The sequence below is a fragment of the Carettochelys insculpta genome, chromosome 7, assembly GCF_033958435.1.
Source record: "Carettochelys insculpta isolate YL-2023 chromosome 7, ASM3395843v1, whole genome shotgun sequence".
NCBI classification, from domain to species: Eukaryota; Metazoa; Chordata; order Testudines; family Carettochelyidae; genus Carettochelys; species Carettochelys insculpta.
Genome location: NC_134143.1, coordinates 17,017,524 through 17,032,008, shown reverse-complemented (window position 1 = coordinate 17,032,008; position 14,485 = coordinate 17,017,524). Strand labels below are relative to the sequence as shown.

The 14,485-nt window shown below is 40.6% G+C and overlaps 1 protein-coding gene across 1 annotated transcript in view; it reads right to left on the bottom strand.

Moving 5' to 3' along the window:
* Positions 1-14,485, bottom strand: part of RET (ret proto-oncogene) — a 129,326-nt gene that overhangs the window by 66,947 nt on the left and 47,894 nt on the right. The gene's annotated exons all lie outside the window — the stretch shown is intronic.

The following is a 14,485-nucleotide window of genomic DNA, read 5'->3' as shown; positions in this document are numbered from 1 at the left end:
CTTGGAGCACTTCAGAAACCGTTAAGTTGTCTGGTGGAGCAGGAGCAGATATATTTTTCTCTTCCTCCCTTTATCAAAAAAAACAAACAAAAAAAAAACTGAAGCAGCTTTCTATTACAGTCCTAATTACCAGTGTTGTCAGAAGGAACGAACACTACTGTATGATTTCATCTGAAAGATTTCTTGACTCAATATGCAGCATCTCAGCCATGCTGGTACCAGAATAGTTCAGTTAAAAGGTAGCTGAGGTCATATTTTACCAGACAAATCTCTGTAAGAGATAGAGACAAGCTTTCAAAACATACACAATGCTGAAGAAGAGCTCTGTCAGCTAAAATATCTGCCTCTTTGATCAACAGAAAGTGGTCCAATAAAAGTTATTACCTCACCCATCTAGTCTCTTCAAAGGAGGACTGGCCAGAAGAAAACATTTCACTTTATCAGACAAATTGGCAATAAATCTAGTCACTTTTCATCTGTTCTTCAATATATTTCATGGTATGTTCAGTAATTCTCATAGCTGCTGGGGCTTAAACAAGGTATGTTTCCTTGCTTGAATGTGCAGTTCTGGACAAATACAAAGCCACATGAGCCTAAATCGTTTGTGGTCAAGCCAAAGCGAGACAGAGCAAGCAGGAAGCTCTCTCTAGACATGAATGTTTAACAACAGGAATTAGATAGGAGACAGAAAAGTGATTTAAAGTGGGGTCCCACATTCCCTGCAAAAACTTCAGGGACCATCTCCAAGTTGTCAATGACTTCCCAACATCAGTGTAACACCCACAGTGAAGACAGAAGATACAATTTTCAAAATCATGGTTTGAACTTATTTCACTGAAGTTAAAAAACAGTGTTCTGTTTATTCCAAAGTCCATGCCACATAATACACTTAAAACTTTTCCTCTTCCAATAGCACTCTTCTTAGTAACAAGTCCTATGACCAACAGTAAATTCTGCAATACCCAAACTCACTAGTAGTCCTGTTAATTTGATTTTAAAGTTAAATTAAAAATGCAATTTAGCCAAGGCAGTAACCTACACTAAAATTAAGTCAAACAAGTTATAGGAGTCAGCCCTGCCAAGCCATGTTATCATTTGGTTTGATCACCAACTATACAGAACAGATTGCTAAATAGAGTCATAAGTCACCTGTAAGCTAAACAATAAGACACAAGGATAAAGATCCAATTTCCTATGAGAAGCCTTACTAAACCTAAAATGTCTTGAGCACTATGAAACGCAACCAACCCTTGCAAATCAGAGAGAAGAGAAAGCAGTCAAATTTCTCACTGTTTACTGGACATCTTGAATTATTTTTTCAGATCAATCTCATAGCAAAATCTTTTGTTCTGAACTACATCCACTACATATTGTGAAATCCAGAATGTGAACAGTAGTCAAGTTCTTGACTGAAAAAGTTAGGCTTTGTGTAGAACAACTCCATACCTGCATAGAACACTGTGGGCCAAAAGTCCATGAGTTGTACCCAAACAGCACTGATGAAACCCTAACACTGCTATCACCAAATGGAAGCATACTGTGCATAGGGTTGTCCGCTAGACACAAACCAAAGCTACTTACAGCATACATGTTATTTCTAGAAAAGACATTGGTTGCATCCTAGTGGCCAAACAAAGCCTCCACAGTCCCAGTTTTGGAAGCCACAGGATCTCACTGTTTGAAGGGAGAGCTATAACTGCTCTACCACTGCTGTATAAAGCAACTGAAACACTGTCTAATAAAAAATGTACCTGCCACTCTTTAATATTGATGACAGCTTTATCAGACAATATTAGCTTGAATAGAAGATCACAAAACAGTACTTATTGGGCCAACCCTATCCATGAAATTGGGGCAGTGGAAGGACAGGGTTTACTTATGTTTATATTTTAACAATTCTTCTCTCTTCTACTTTATATAGGTTTATAGGCAGCATGAGTAATATAATTATCCACAATAAAGGTACTTCTGATGCTTGCAATTAAATACTGCAGTCATAATTTCTACTAAAATGTATCCCGATCCGTTTTTGAAAGTTTGGTTTTACAAGAATCAAGGAATGTTTCCCATCTTTTTTAAAAAAAAATTCTCATGAACTTTGAGCTCAGACTAATTAAACAAAGGGTGTACGCTATTTTTGTTTAATTCAGGGGACTCCTAGTTGTACCAACTAGATTATTCTAAAAGGCATGAGAACAGAACATATTCCCAAATATGTGTGTGCATGCATGTGTGCATGTTATGATTTGGCAAATAAAGATTAATTGCAAGCAAAAGTAACATCTGAGTCCATCCTACCTCTGTGTGCATGATGTCTCAAGTAACACAGCTGCGAGGCAACTTTTAGTGCAGAAGTAAGTTTTCAGCTTCTCTTTGTAGCGTAGCTTTCTTACAAAAACTCTTCTGGTACTTCCAGATTCAGAGGACATCTCAGAATGTATTTCATCCAGCAGTATCACTGCAGTGGCACTGAGAACCAGGGGGACTTACACAGTATTGTGACAACTTCCATTAAGTGTTAAAGTAGCCAGACTAGATTCAAATAATCAAAAACAGTGAAAACACGTTTCACATCACTCACAGCCTACATAGTTGATGCACAATAGAACAGCATGATAACCTCAGTTTAAATTAATTTTGACAGTTCACTAATAAAACATTTGGGTGTCTATGAAGAGTAAAGGATCTGTAGAGCTGACATTTTGGAAGAATGATGACATCCTGGGTAAAACTTTCACAACACACCTAAACATGTCAACACAAAGTTATTTTTGAATAACGGATGTTATTTCAAAATAATTTTGTGAGCGTCCACACAATGCAATTGCTATTTTGAAATAATTTCAAAATAGCAGGCAGCTTATTTCAAAATTGGTAAATCTCATTCGCCAAGGAATAACACCTGTTCCAAAATAGGTATTTCAGAATAGGGGCTGTGAAGACAGGGAATAAGGGTTATTTTGAAATAAGTTATTTCCTTCTTCATTATACTTAACAAAACACTTTTATTTATTATCAGGTCTCATGCAAATAATTGTTACCTGGAGGGTTGACCTGACATTTCTCCATCTAAAACCTTTATACTGAATAAGATGGATTTATCTGAGGTTTTGGTACCCTTTGTGGCAATGTTCCTGGGTTCCATCAGAGGCCTTTTAGCTAAGTCCTCCCACAACTGAGCTGGTTCAGCCTCTGCGTTGCTCTGCTGGGGGGACCAGTCACCGCAGCTTAGTGCCTTGGCTGGGGAAGACCAGCGCTTCTGTCAACAAAGCAGGCCGGTGTGGTACTCCAGAGGGCTGGTTGGCAAGCTCAGTGGCATTACCAGCACACTGGGTGACCGTCTGAAGGGGACCCCTGTGATCAAACCCATTAGTCTCTGGTTCAAATGATCTTAACCACTTCATACTAAATTCCTGTTTCTCCATCAAGCCCAAGGAAATGTAATCTTAAACTTAATATAACAGTATTTGTCATAGGTTTCTAAGTCTTAGAGCCGTTTGCAACTCTACAGCAAAATGGTAACATTCTACTTTCCTAATTACAATACAATGGTCAAGATTTTCAAAAGCAACTAGCAATTTTGGGTCCCTGACTTGAGGCAGCTTACCAAGGCCCTGACTCTGCAGTTTCAGAGGGCGGGTCAGCACTTTTTGAAAACTACACTACTGTTGGTAGTCTCGGATTGAGCACCCAAAAACCAATAACCCTCTTTGAAAACCTTAGCTTATAGACTTAGTGCTTATGCACAGACGCCAGGATCCTGAATTTTTAGGCAGTGATAAGGGAAAGACTCCAGTCATGCTATATTTTATTCCCACCTAGTCTCCCTCGCTTGTTCTGTTTTCTCTGGTTTGCATAGTTCACGGAAGGCAGAGACAGCAGTGTTGTTACCTTCTTACAACAGGAGACAATGAAAACTGTCTCTGTTGATGGTTGAGAATTTGCCAGGCAAACGATAATGACATGAATGTGCACCACTGGTAGGAAAGTACTTTACTATTAGGAGATGCTATTCTCCTTCCAAACACTCAAGGGAGCTGCGAGACCACAGTTCATTTTTCAATGCAGGAAGTGGACATCATTATAACAGTTTTCCTTCTCTCTTTCTCTCCCAACATTCTGTGATTGTAAATCAAGAAAATGTCCCACTTCATGTTATTAAATACGAAGTGATCTATCGAGTGAAGCACTGAGGAGAAGGTTTTGTAGAATTTATTTGAATGAGTATTATTCCTATTTTAACAATGCTGATACAGGCTTTAAATAAAAAGATTTAAGATTACCTGAAAGAAAATTTCTATAAGTTTGCATTTGCATCTGTAATATCACAAACAGTGGTTGAAAAACGTGCCTAAAAAGTTACTTAAGTAAAAGAACAGCTGTTTTGGGGGCATACTTAAGTACAAATCTGTGGTGTGCCTCTAGAAAACTACTTCAGTAAAAGTACATACACACACACACACGTACGTTACATCTTGATTGTATTCAAGTATCCGGAAGTGAGAGCAGCTGCACTTCTACTTAAGTAACTTTTTGGGTACTTTTCCCGGCTCTGATCACAAGACAATGTGAAAGTCATACACTCTTAAGTGCACTGAAAACAACAGCTCTGTTACCATACAGTGGAGAATCATTATAGTGTGGTAAGCTCAAACTGCAAATACTAAAAGTGAAGAAAGAGGAATATGTACTAACAAAGTCTCAAAGTAGTGACATAATACGAGCTGAGTAATAGTGTTGAGGCTCCAGGCTTTCCTTTCCAGTAAAGAACATGTTTTTTCCCCTTCCTTTCCACCTGCTTGGTGGAACTAGCAGGAGCTGATGCCTAGTTAAAAATCAAACAAGCGAACTGTAAAAATAAAATAAAATAAAATAAAATAAAAACAACACAGAAGTTCTGTACCACCTGTCATAGCAACAAAGACACTTAGCATCTGCCCCTGCTGCTGCAGATACACTGCATTGTTAACACACTAGCCCAATCCACACTCACAAGGCAACGTTTCCTCATGCTGGGATTAACCTTCCAGTTCAAAGTGTAGATATCACCTAACACACATGGAGACAAACTTTTCAGAAGTGTCATGATCCCGTGGTTGATTCAGGCTTCCCTCTCTGTGTGTAAGCTCAATCACCTCACACAACATCTGTAAACACAAGAACTCATCAAGTCTTATTGCAGCTCAGTTCCCTGATACACCCTGTAGTGGAATATTTTCTTTTCCAAACCCCTTCACACTGGTACTTCCTCAGCCATTTCATCTAGTGGGCATGTCTTGTCTTAGTTCACGGGTGAACAAGCTTTTTATACCGTCCCCCCTTTCGGCCCTGCAATTAGCCAGACCCCACCCCGCTCCCTCTTGCCCCCCCCAACCTGTGGGAAGACCACAGGAAGGGATGTGGGTGGGGGTACGTGCTGAACAGGGGCTCAGACACTGGGCGAGTGGTGACTCCTCCTGGCGGAGAGGGAAGCACTATGGAGCTGGGCCGGCTGCAATGCCACAGGGGGAGCACAAGTGTCATATCAGGACACTGCCCAGCCAGGCCGGCCCCTGCCACTAGAAGGCTGGCGACTCAGTGGAAGCTGGGGGGGGGGTTGATTGCACTGGGACCCCCCCTTACAAAGTTTCATGCACCCTGCTCCCCCAGTTTGCGCACCCCTCTCTTAATCTAAAGTTCTAAGGAACCACTTACATCCCCTGCCCCCCACCACACCATCATCATCATCATCATCAATAGGGCAAACTGAGCAGAACCTATTGTAAAAGTTAGTGCCATTGGAACAAGGGGAAACAAAATGTAAACCCACCAACGTACCTTTAACCCCTCCAAGTCACAGACAGACAAATGCTGTATTGACACGAACATGCTGGAACAAACACAATGTGTGATGGGATTTATGCCATAGCTGAGACTCAAGTGCAATGACTTTTTGATCAGTGTTTTCTCAAGAAATACAGCTCCCTTGAGGTAGGAGTGAATAACTGATTTGGCTGGTGCTTATTTCCATGATTAAACATGCAGTCATTGACTCCTGACATAGCTTGCTTCAGATGTGGTTAAATTAACACTGACTCTGTTATTAATGGGGATGCGCAAAAAGAAATATCACTGACTCGGCGTACAAACACACATGCCTCTCAACTATCTTCCTGCACTATGGTTTCAGATAGAATGTGTGTGTTAAAATGTACCCTCCCTTTCATATATATCCTCTCTGGCAAAGGAGGACAGGATTTAAGATTAGAGCTGTAGTTTCCCTAGATCCCTTAAACTGGTATGAGGGTGAGGAGGAAGATTTAAGCCAGACTGATTAACTGATCTCCTGAGACTTACATATTACACTGGGTTAAAGACTGAGGCTATGGTTACACTAGCAAGTTTTGCCAACAAAACCCAGGTTTTTGTTGACAAAACTGGTGAAACGTCCACACATAAAATGTGTTTTGGCAACACTTTGTCGACAAAGCTTAGCACTTCAGCTGGCAGCCCTCTGCCTCTCAGCCATGAGGCAAAACACTGCTCTCCACAGATTCTGTCGACAAAAAAACCTATTTGGACACTCAGAGGGTGGCGGGGGGCATTCTCTCAACAGACAGGACATCCAGCACTTCCTGTCAGGGTGGTTAAACATTGGAACAAATTGCCTAGGGAAGTTGTGGAATCTCTATCACTAGAAACATTTAAGGGCAGGTTAGAAAGTCATCTATCAAGGACAGTTTATAGTGCTTGGTCCTGCCATGAGGGCAGGGGACTGGACTCAACTTGATGACCTCTTGAGGACCCTTCCAGTTATAATATTCTATGAAACATATGCTGGACGAGAAGTTTGAGGCAGAGGTTGAAACAAAAAACAAAACAAAACAAAACAAAACAATAAAAATAGAAATCATTTTTGGGCCTTTCATTGTCACCCCAAACAAATCATCTCCCCATTGAAGTTTGAGCTCTGCAAAGTGTTCAAAACGAGCTTTCGCTTGGGTGGCTTTTCCTGTGATGTATTTGAAACTCAGCAGATTCTTCAAAAGAATTGATAAGATGTTCCATTTCAGCGCACCGAAACTGATTTATGGTTTAATTCTCAAACCGTGATGGAAATCACGCTCCCAGTGTTTAACCGGATTTTGAACTATTAAATTTTGATATGACAGCAGGCTAGACCAGATGACTCTGCATTCTGGAGCGAATGAGTTTCATGTTGCAAAACAAAGGATGTAGTAGATAAAGGAATCCATATGGGTCAGCACTGGACGAAGCACTGAGCTCACACTCAAACAACTCTGTGAGCATCAGTGATGTTGCAGATGGCTTTAGCTTACCACAATTTTCACCATATCAATATGCTTTCAGTAGGCTACCACAAGAATATACCTGAAATAAGGCCTGAAATGAATTGCAGAAGACATATGCGCACCTTTCTAAGGTGTTTACAGCTTGGTGATCGATAGAACAGGCATGATGGTTAGTAAAATTGGATACAGAATTTTGTGATGGTAAATACATTTCCATTCCAGCTTTTACACTGATCTGGAGTAAACATTATCTGAGAGGTTCCAACAGTCTCTGAGAGGGCCCAGAAACTGGTTTAGAGGAATGAAGAAAGGCAAGACTGAGTGTCGAGAAGAAAAAACAAAAATCAGATAATCCATTTTCACCCCCTCTTTAAAAGCACTATCCATCTAGTACATGTTGATTTCAAAGTTACATGACTGCATCCTGAATTCAAGTTCAAGAGTCTCTTCAGTGGAAATTCTCAGGATTTACACTAACATAACAGAAATTCTGATCCCTCAACTTTTACAATTGCTGGAAAGAACACTACTTAGCTGGCCCAGTCTGATGATGTGTCACACATTGAAAAGACTAGAGAGCACTTTACTTTGGGTCTTGATTTTCACATTTTTAGATAACATTTTAAGTTCTCATGGCCACAGCTGACTTGGGGGCAGATACTCAGTGTCAGTTGTCACACCACCACTGAAATCAGTGGAGCTATGGCAATTCAAGCCAGCTAAGCATCTGCCCGGAAGTCTTAAAGCACCTCTTTGCACACAGCCTTTTAAAGCTGAAAGTAAGTAATATTTGATTGTACAAACCTGGAGCATTCCACTCTGAGATTATGGCTACAGTGAGGTAGATTAGATAAACAAGTTTCATCTGACACATCAAAAAGTTATGATCTCTTTTCCTTCATGCATGACATTTTATAAAAAAGCAGCAAGGTACTCTGTGACATGTGTTACTACTGTACTAAAGGTGCCAAGAGGACAGGAGGCATTCAGCCTTTGATCTCACACCTCATTAATGTGCCCACAGCATGCCTTTGTGGTTGCATGGCCTTTCATCTATTATTACTTCCATACCCAACTCAGTGCTTTAGAGAAAGCAACTGCAAACAGACATAAAATGGACATATTACTGTTAAGTGGTTTCTAGTTAAAGATGCATCAGCTACAGAAATCTGAGTATCTCCACACATAGCCGTAAGCATCTGAACAGGCCAGACTCTTTTCCAAGCAAAACTATCATGCATTTTCCAGTGGAAGAAAAGAACTTTCATAATTACATTTCTATCAAATGACCCAGTTTCAACTTTATAGGGCCTGATCCAAATCTATGGAAGTCAAGAATCCCATTGATTGCAATGCGTTCGAAACTTGGGCCACAGACACATGTAAAAGCAGTACTTTGCAAATATGTATAACGTGATCTACATATACATATTAGCATTTCTGCTGCAAAATATTGTGGGATGGGAGCAGGAACTGCTGGGCACTTTTGGCTGTAAAAATGTTGAAGTGTCATAGGCAAAAGTTGCAAAGTTTGAAGTTGTACTGGGAAAGGAAACGTATACATACGCATCTCAAAGAGCTGGAAGGACCTCAAGAGGTCATTGAGTCCAGTCCTCTGCCCTCCCAGAAGGAGCAAGCCATACCCGACTTTTTTTTTAAAATCCATTTGCCCCACCCCCCTAAACAGCCTACCTCAAGGATTGAGCTCACAATCCTGAGTTTACAAGACCAATATTCAAACCACTGAGCTATCCCTCCCCTCCAGATGCCATTTTGTCAACTTTTTTGTTTATTTATTTTAAATATTTTAACTCCCTCTCTATTTAAAACATTTGAGGCAGCTTACAAAATTTTATTAAAGCATATATAAAAAGATTTAAAAATGCATGACTTCAAAAGGACATAAAACCTACTAAAACATCTCAAAAGATGGAGCACACACTCGAACTCAAACACCAATAAAAGCCGAAGTAAAAAGGGTGGCTTTAGTCTGGCGCCAAAAAAAATGTTAATGTTGGCGCCATGCAAATATCCTGGAGAAGAGAATTCCTGAGAAGGCCCTGCTCTATGTTGATGTTAATCTTATCTACCTAAATGGGGGGGAACAATGAGCAAAACCTCCCCAGCTGACCTGAGTCCCCAGGCAGGTTCATATGTGAAAAGATGTTCCTTTAAATACCAAGGACCCAACCCATTTAGGGCTTTATAAGTCATGACCAATACCTTACAATTGTTCCCAGAAACATATTGGAAGCCAGTGCAGCTGCCAGAGTACTGGAATCATGTGCTGAGTAACGAGTGTTAGTTAGAACTGAGGCAGCCACATCTGGACCAACTGAAGTTTCAGAAGACTCTTAAAAGGCAGTCCCATATAGAGTGCATCACAATAATCCAGTCAAGATGTGACAAGAGCGTGTATCACTGTGGCCAAGTCACACTTGTTCAGGAAGGGTCGCAGCTGGCGGATCAGATGAAGCTGCCCAAAAGAACTCCTAGTCACTGAAGAAATTTAATTTTCCAATGTTAGAAAAGGGTCTAAGAGAACTCCCAAGTCATGTACCTGTTCTTCCAGGGGAAGGAGTAACCCCATCTAAAACAGGCACCATGCCACATTCTTGAACGTATGGTCATCTGATCCATAAAATCTCAGTCTTATTTGGATACAACTTCAGCTTATTAATTAGACTCCATCCAGTCCACAGCCGCCTCCAGACACAGGTTTAGATCAGTCACCACCATACCTGCTTCTGGTGTCCCAGAAAAATAAATTTGGGTATCACCTGCATATTGGTGGCAGTGTCCTCCAAAACTCCTTACGACCTCTTCCAGCAGTTTCTTATAGACATTAAACAGCATAAGGGACAAGATAGAACATTGCAGGACCCTGTAGCACAATTGCCATGGGGGTCGAATAACAACTCCCTAGTTCCACCTTCTGAAAATGCCCCGACAGGTAAGACTGCACCACTGAAAACCAGTGCCCCGATACACAACTCCCCCAGGCATTCCAGAAGGGTATGGTACGAAAAGCCAATGGGAGGTCCAGGAGAAGTAACAGGGATGCACTCCTATGTCTATCTCCTGGCATATGTCATCGACCAAAGGCAACCAAGGTGGTTTCAGTTCTAAAACTTGGCCTAAAGCCAGACTGAAATGGATCTAAATAGTATGTTTCCTCCAAGAATGCCTGAAGTTGCAATTCCACTACTCGCTCAAGCACCTTGCCCAAGAATGGAATATTGGTAACTAGGTGATGATTATTCAGGTCATGTGGGTCCAGAGAAGGCTTTTTAAGTAGTGGTTTTATCACTGCCTTTTTCAAGACAGCTGGAACTATACCAGATCTAAAAGAAGTATTAATAACCCCCTGGACCCAGTCAGTAACCCTTTTTTAATTCCCTTCCCCAGATATTGAAGTTTAACACCACTGGCTACTCTTGGCACAAAATGGTGTTTCAAATCATATTACTAGCTAATGCACAAAGTAAACACCTGAACATACCTCATTTCCTCATCTAAGATTCCTCCTAAAAATGAAATGAAACTTCACCATAAATAAACTGAGTGAAACTCCACTATTAGTAGAGTGAAAAAGCAACAGAAATGCACTGATACACTCTGGGACTTTCACTCTATAATAAGAAGAGCTATATTATAATTAGCTTCTACTACATATAACTGGCAGCATCTTGACCTTAATGGAAATTAATACTTTCATGAATAACGTGTTTAAGAAGCAAAGAACTTCATCAAGTGTGTCAGACCACAGGCAGCACGCTACAAGAGCCTGGTGGAATGCAAATATACTGGAAACTGGGTAAGTGCCTCCCCACTCCCTTACCCCCACCCCACCCGGCTCATAGAGTGCAGCCCAGCAGCTGATGCATGCAGATGGGGCTTGTTAAGAATCAGTCTGCTGCAAAAATGCTAATCAGACACCTGCTGACATGTAAGGCCTTCTGGCTCACTATAAAATGTTTCCCACCCCACAGGCAGAAGGGGGAAGGAGATAAGGAGCAGACCAGGAAGAGGCTGGAGGACTGAGGTATGGGAGAGAGAAGTGGCTCAGCCAGGTCAAGGGAAGGTGCTAGAGGGAAGCAGTGAGAGAAGTGGCCCAGGGAAAGGCTGCTGTGTTTGGGTCAGGAACAAGCCCAATCAGCTGCCACCCACATCGGGTCATTGGTCTGGAGCCCAGAGTAGCAGGTGGGCCTGGGCTCCCCCCCCCCCACCCCACCATTCCCCTTTAGAGCTGCCCTAGTGGAAGGACGGTGCATCAGAACCTTCTGAAGGGGTCTCGTCCCCTGCCCCTCAGCTTTGTGACTTGCCTTGATGAGAATGGCTCGGTAAATGGAGACCCTTACCTCTGCAAATACTCAAGGCAGTGGAAGGTCTACCATGAGCCTCTGATACACATGCTAAAATCTGCTAAGAACAGCAGAACCCACTTGGCCTTCATGGTTCTAAACAGGCTACTGTTACTTTTCTCTCTATAAATGTTTAAACAAAAGGCACATGAGCGAATCAATGTCTGGTTATGAAATTGTTATGCATTGGTGTGGCTAGCATCACCTGGTGGAGCTGCAGCACACAAATTCAATGTCTTCTTTCTCAGCATGCAGACATCATTCAGTTCTTGGAGAAATGCCTGCACTGTTTGTTTGCTGAAGCAGATGGTTCTGGGAAGTTGTGGCAAACAGAAAATGAGTTTGCTCTCTGTCTGAATCACTCTAAACAGATTCAACTCTTGAGGCAAAGTTTCTCCATATGGCTGGGAAACTGGTAGGTGAGCTGGGAGTCTTGAAACAGATTATTGCTGCCTTACTGTTTGTGGGCAACTCTGTTCAAGGACTAGTACACACAGTATAAAATAAACTCTTTACAAATATCTCCAGACTCCACGCCACTGATTTCCTCCTTTAAAAGGACATGACTTGGCACTAGAATTAACTACTACATCACCAACAATAAATTAAGCAATTTTAGAGCAAAAACAAATTGCATATGTATTTACAAGAAACACTAAAAAGACTCCTGTACAAGAGCTCTAGATGCCTTAACATTTCTTAATCCTGCACCAGCATAATGTACCCAGCAGGATTAAATAAACATTCCAAAGGAACCAGTTGACAATAGCTGCTTTCCATTCTCACTGTCTCTGGGATGAGGCCTCAGTCTTCCTCCAGATCACTCTGGAGTTAGTGGCATTTGCAGAATACCAGAATGATGACCAAAATTGCTTTATTTTAGAACAACAGAGGATGTTCAAGTTCCCGAGAAAGTTTGAGATTAGCATATAGGATTGTAATATCATTGGGGACAACACTATTTTTCTTAAACTGTGTTATGTGTTTCTCTGTAGTTAAGGTTAATAATCATAATAAAAGTAATCAAGCACACACAGTCATGTAATTTGAACCATTTATCATATTAATGATCCTGATCTGCATTAGAATTGTCAAAAAATTCCAATTCTTTATTTTTGCCTTTTTATAGCTGAAAGTCCAAAAAAAACAGCCAAATGTACACACATCATCTAAAATGCCATTGTTTATAACATGCTATAACGCTAAGCAGTTTTTGAAGGCATGCTGTTGGATTTCTAAATCTCAAACTCAGGGATAAGTTTTCATACACCACTTCCTTTCAGACAGGCCACATTGCTTGGGATCCTGACACCACTCTCAAACATCTGCCTGACAGGACTGAATAGTTACATATGCTCTTCATGACCTAGACTGGAAAACTTTAGGTAGGAATGATCATGCAACACAATGGGGATCAGCAATTTTAAAATTAAAGTTATTCATGATAGGGTTCATTCACTTTTCCTGAACAAATCTGAATTTGTGGCCAAAATATAGGCCCCCTAACCACAGGATTGGAAATTACACCACATAGCAAACTGCTCCCGTCATTATTCTAGTCTGCAGTGTGGAATAAAGTGGCAAGCACCTGTACTCTATTTTTGCAAGGCATTAGGGCTCAACCTAAACATGGATGTTTTAGTCCATTCTCCCAGTAACACACTTCCTGCCTGAGTACTGGCAGGAAGAACCAGATAAAGTATCTGCAATGAACATGTCCACCATGGCATTTTATAGTTAAAATACTATTAAAATAACTGAATTGCTAAATAAAATTTACACACACACCCTGCACATGCACACACGCGCGTGCGCACACATGCACAATTAAGATTACGTAGAAGAAAAATGCTGATGAACTCATCACATATATTTAAAAGAGTTCTTGAGGCCCTTTAATGTTTGTATATTTATTGTTATTACGCTGCTTTTAAGGTGCACTGATTGGTTATTTAGGTTCTGGCACAATGCCCATGAAACTCAGGTACAAGTCATCCATTGATTTCAATTGGCTTTTGGATCTGTACTAATCTTTAAATCTCCCTGGTGACACTTACTATCAGCCAAGAAAAATGTTAAGATTTGTTTGGGAGCAAGATTCCTATGATGCTCTGCTGTTAAGACATCTTAACCTTCATGACATTTGTTTAAAAGTTCTGTTACAGAAGTGTTTTATAATTTTAAGAGCAAAATCTGATGACAATAGTTACATTTTACTGCATTAACTGCAAAATGCACTAGGAAATAACCTCAAGATAAGCAGAAATAAAGGCAGGAAACTGTTAAGGGTTAGAATGATCAATAAGGAGAACAACAAAGGGTACAATTACACTGCAAGATCATAAGGAAATGAGATCATCTGCAGGCTGGACACAGATTGACAGAGAACTGCAGGAAAGATCTCCCACAGCTGTTGGTAACTGTAAGTGTCTGAGTATGTGCTGTCAGTGCTAACTGATCATCAGTAAATCAAATCACACTAATCTGAGGTTAATTATTAAACTCATCGGGACTTGAGATAATCCCTTGTGGTAAATATATCACTGCCCTTAACATTTCTATTAATGGTCAATTATAATTAATTGGTTGATTAACAAATTATTTCTTATTAATTATCAAAACATGATTAAACCCTAAATTTCTAAATGTGAGTTAACTTTGTAATGGTAAACACATTTAACATTCAGCACTTGCAATCATTTGAGCCTTACGTTTGGAGATATTTTTCCGAGGTTGACAAGATTAGTGAACACTTACAATTTCAGACTTTTATTTTTCAAATACCATCTTAAATGCCAGCAGCAGAGGATACTTTTAGGAAAAATCTCC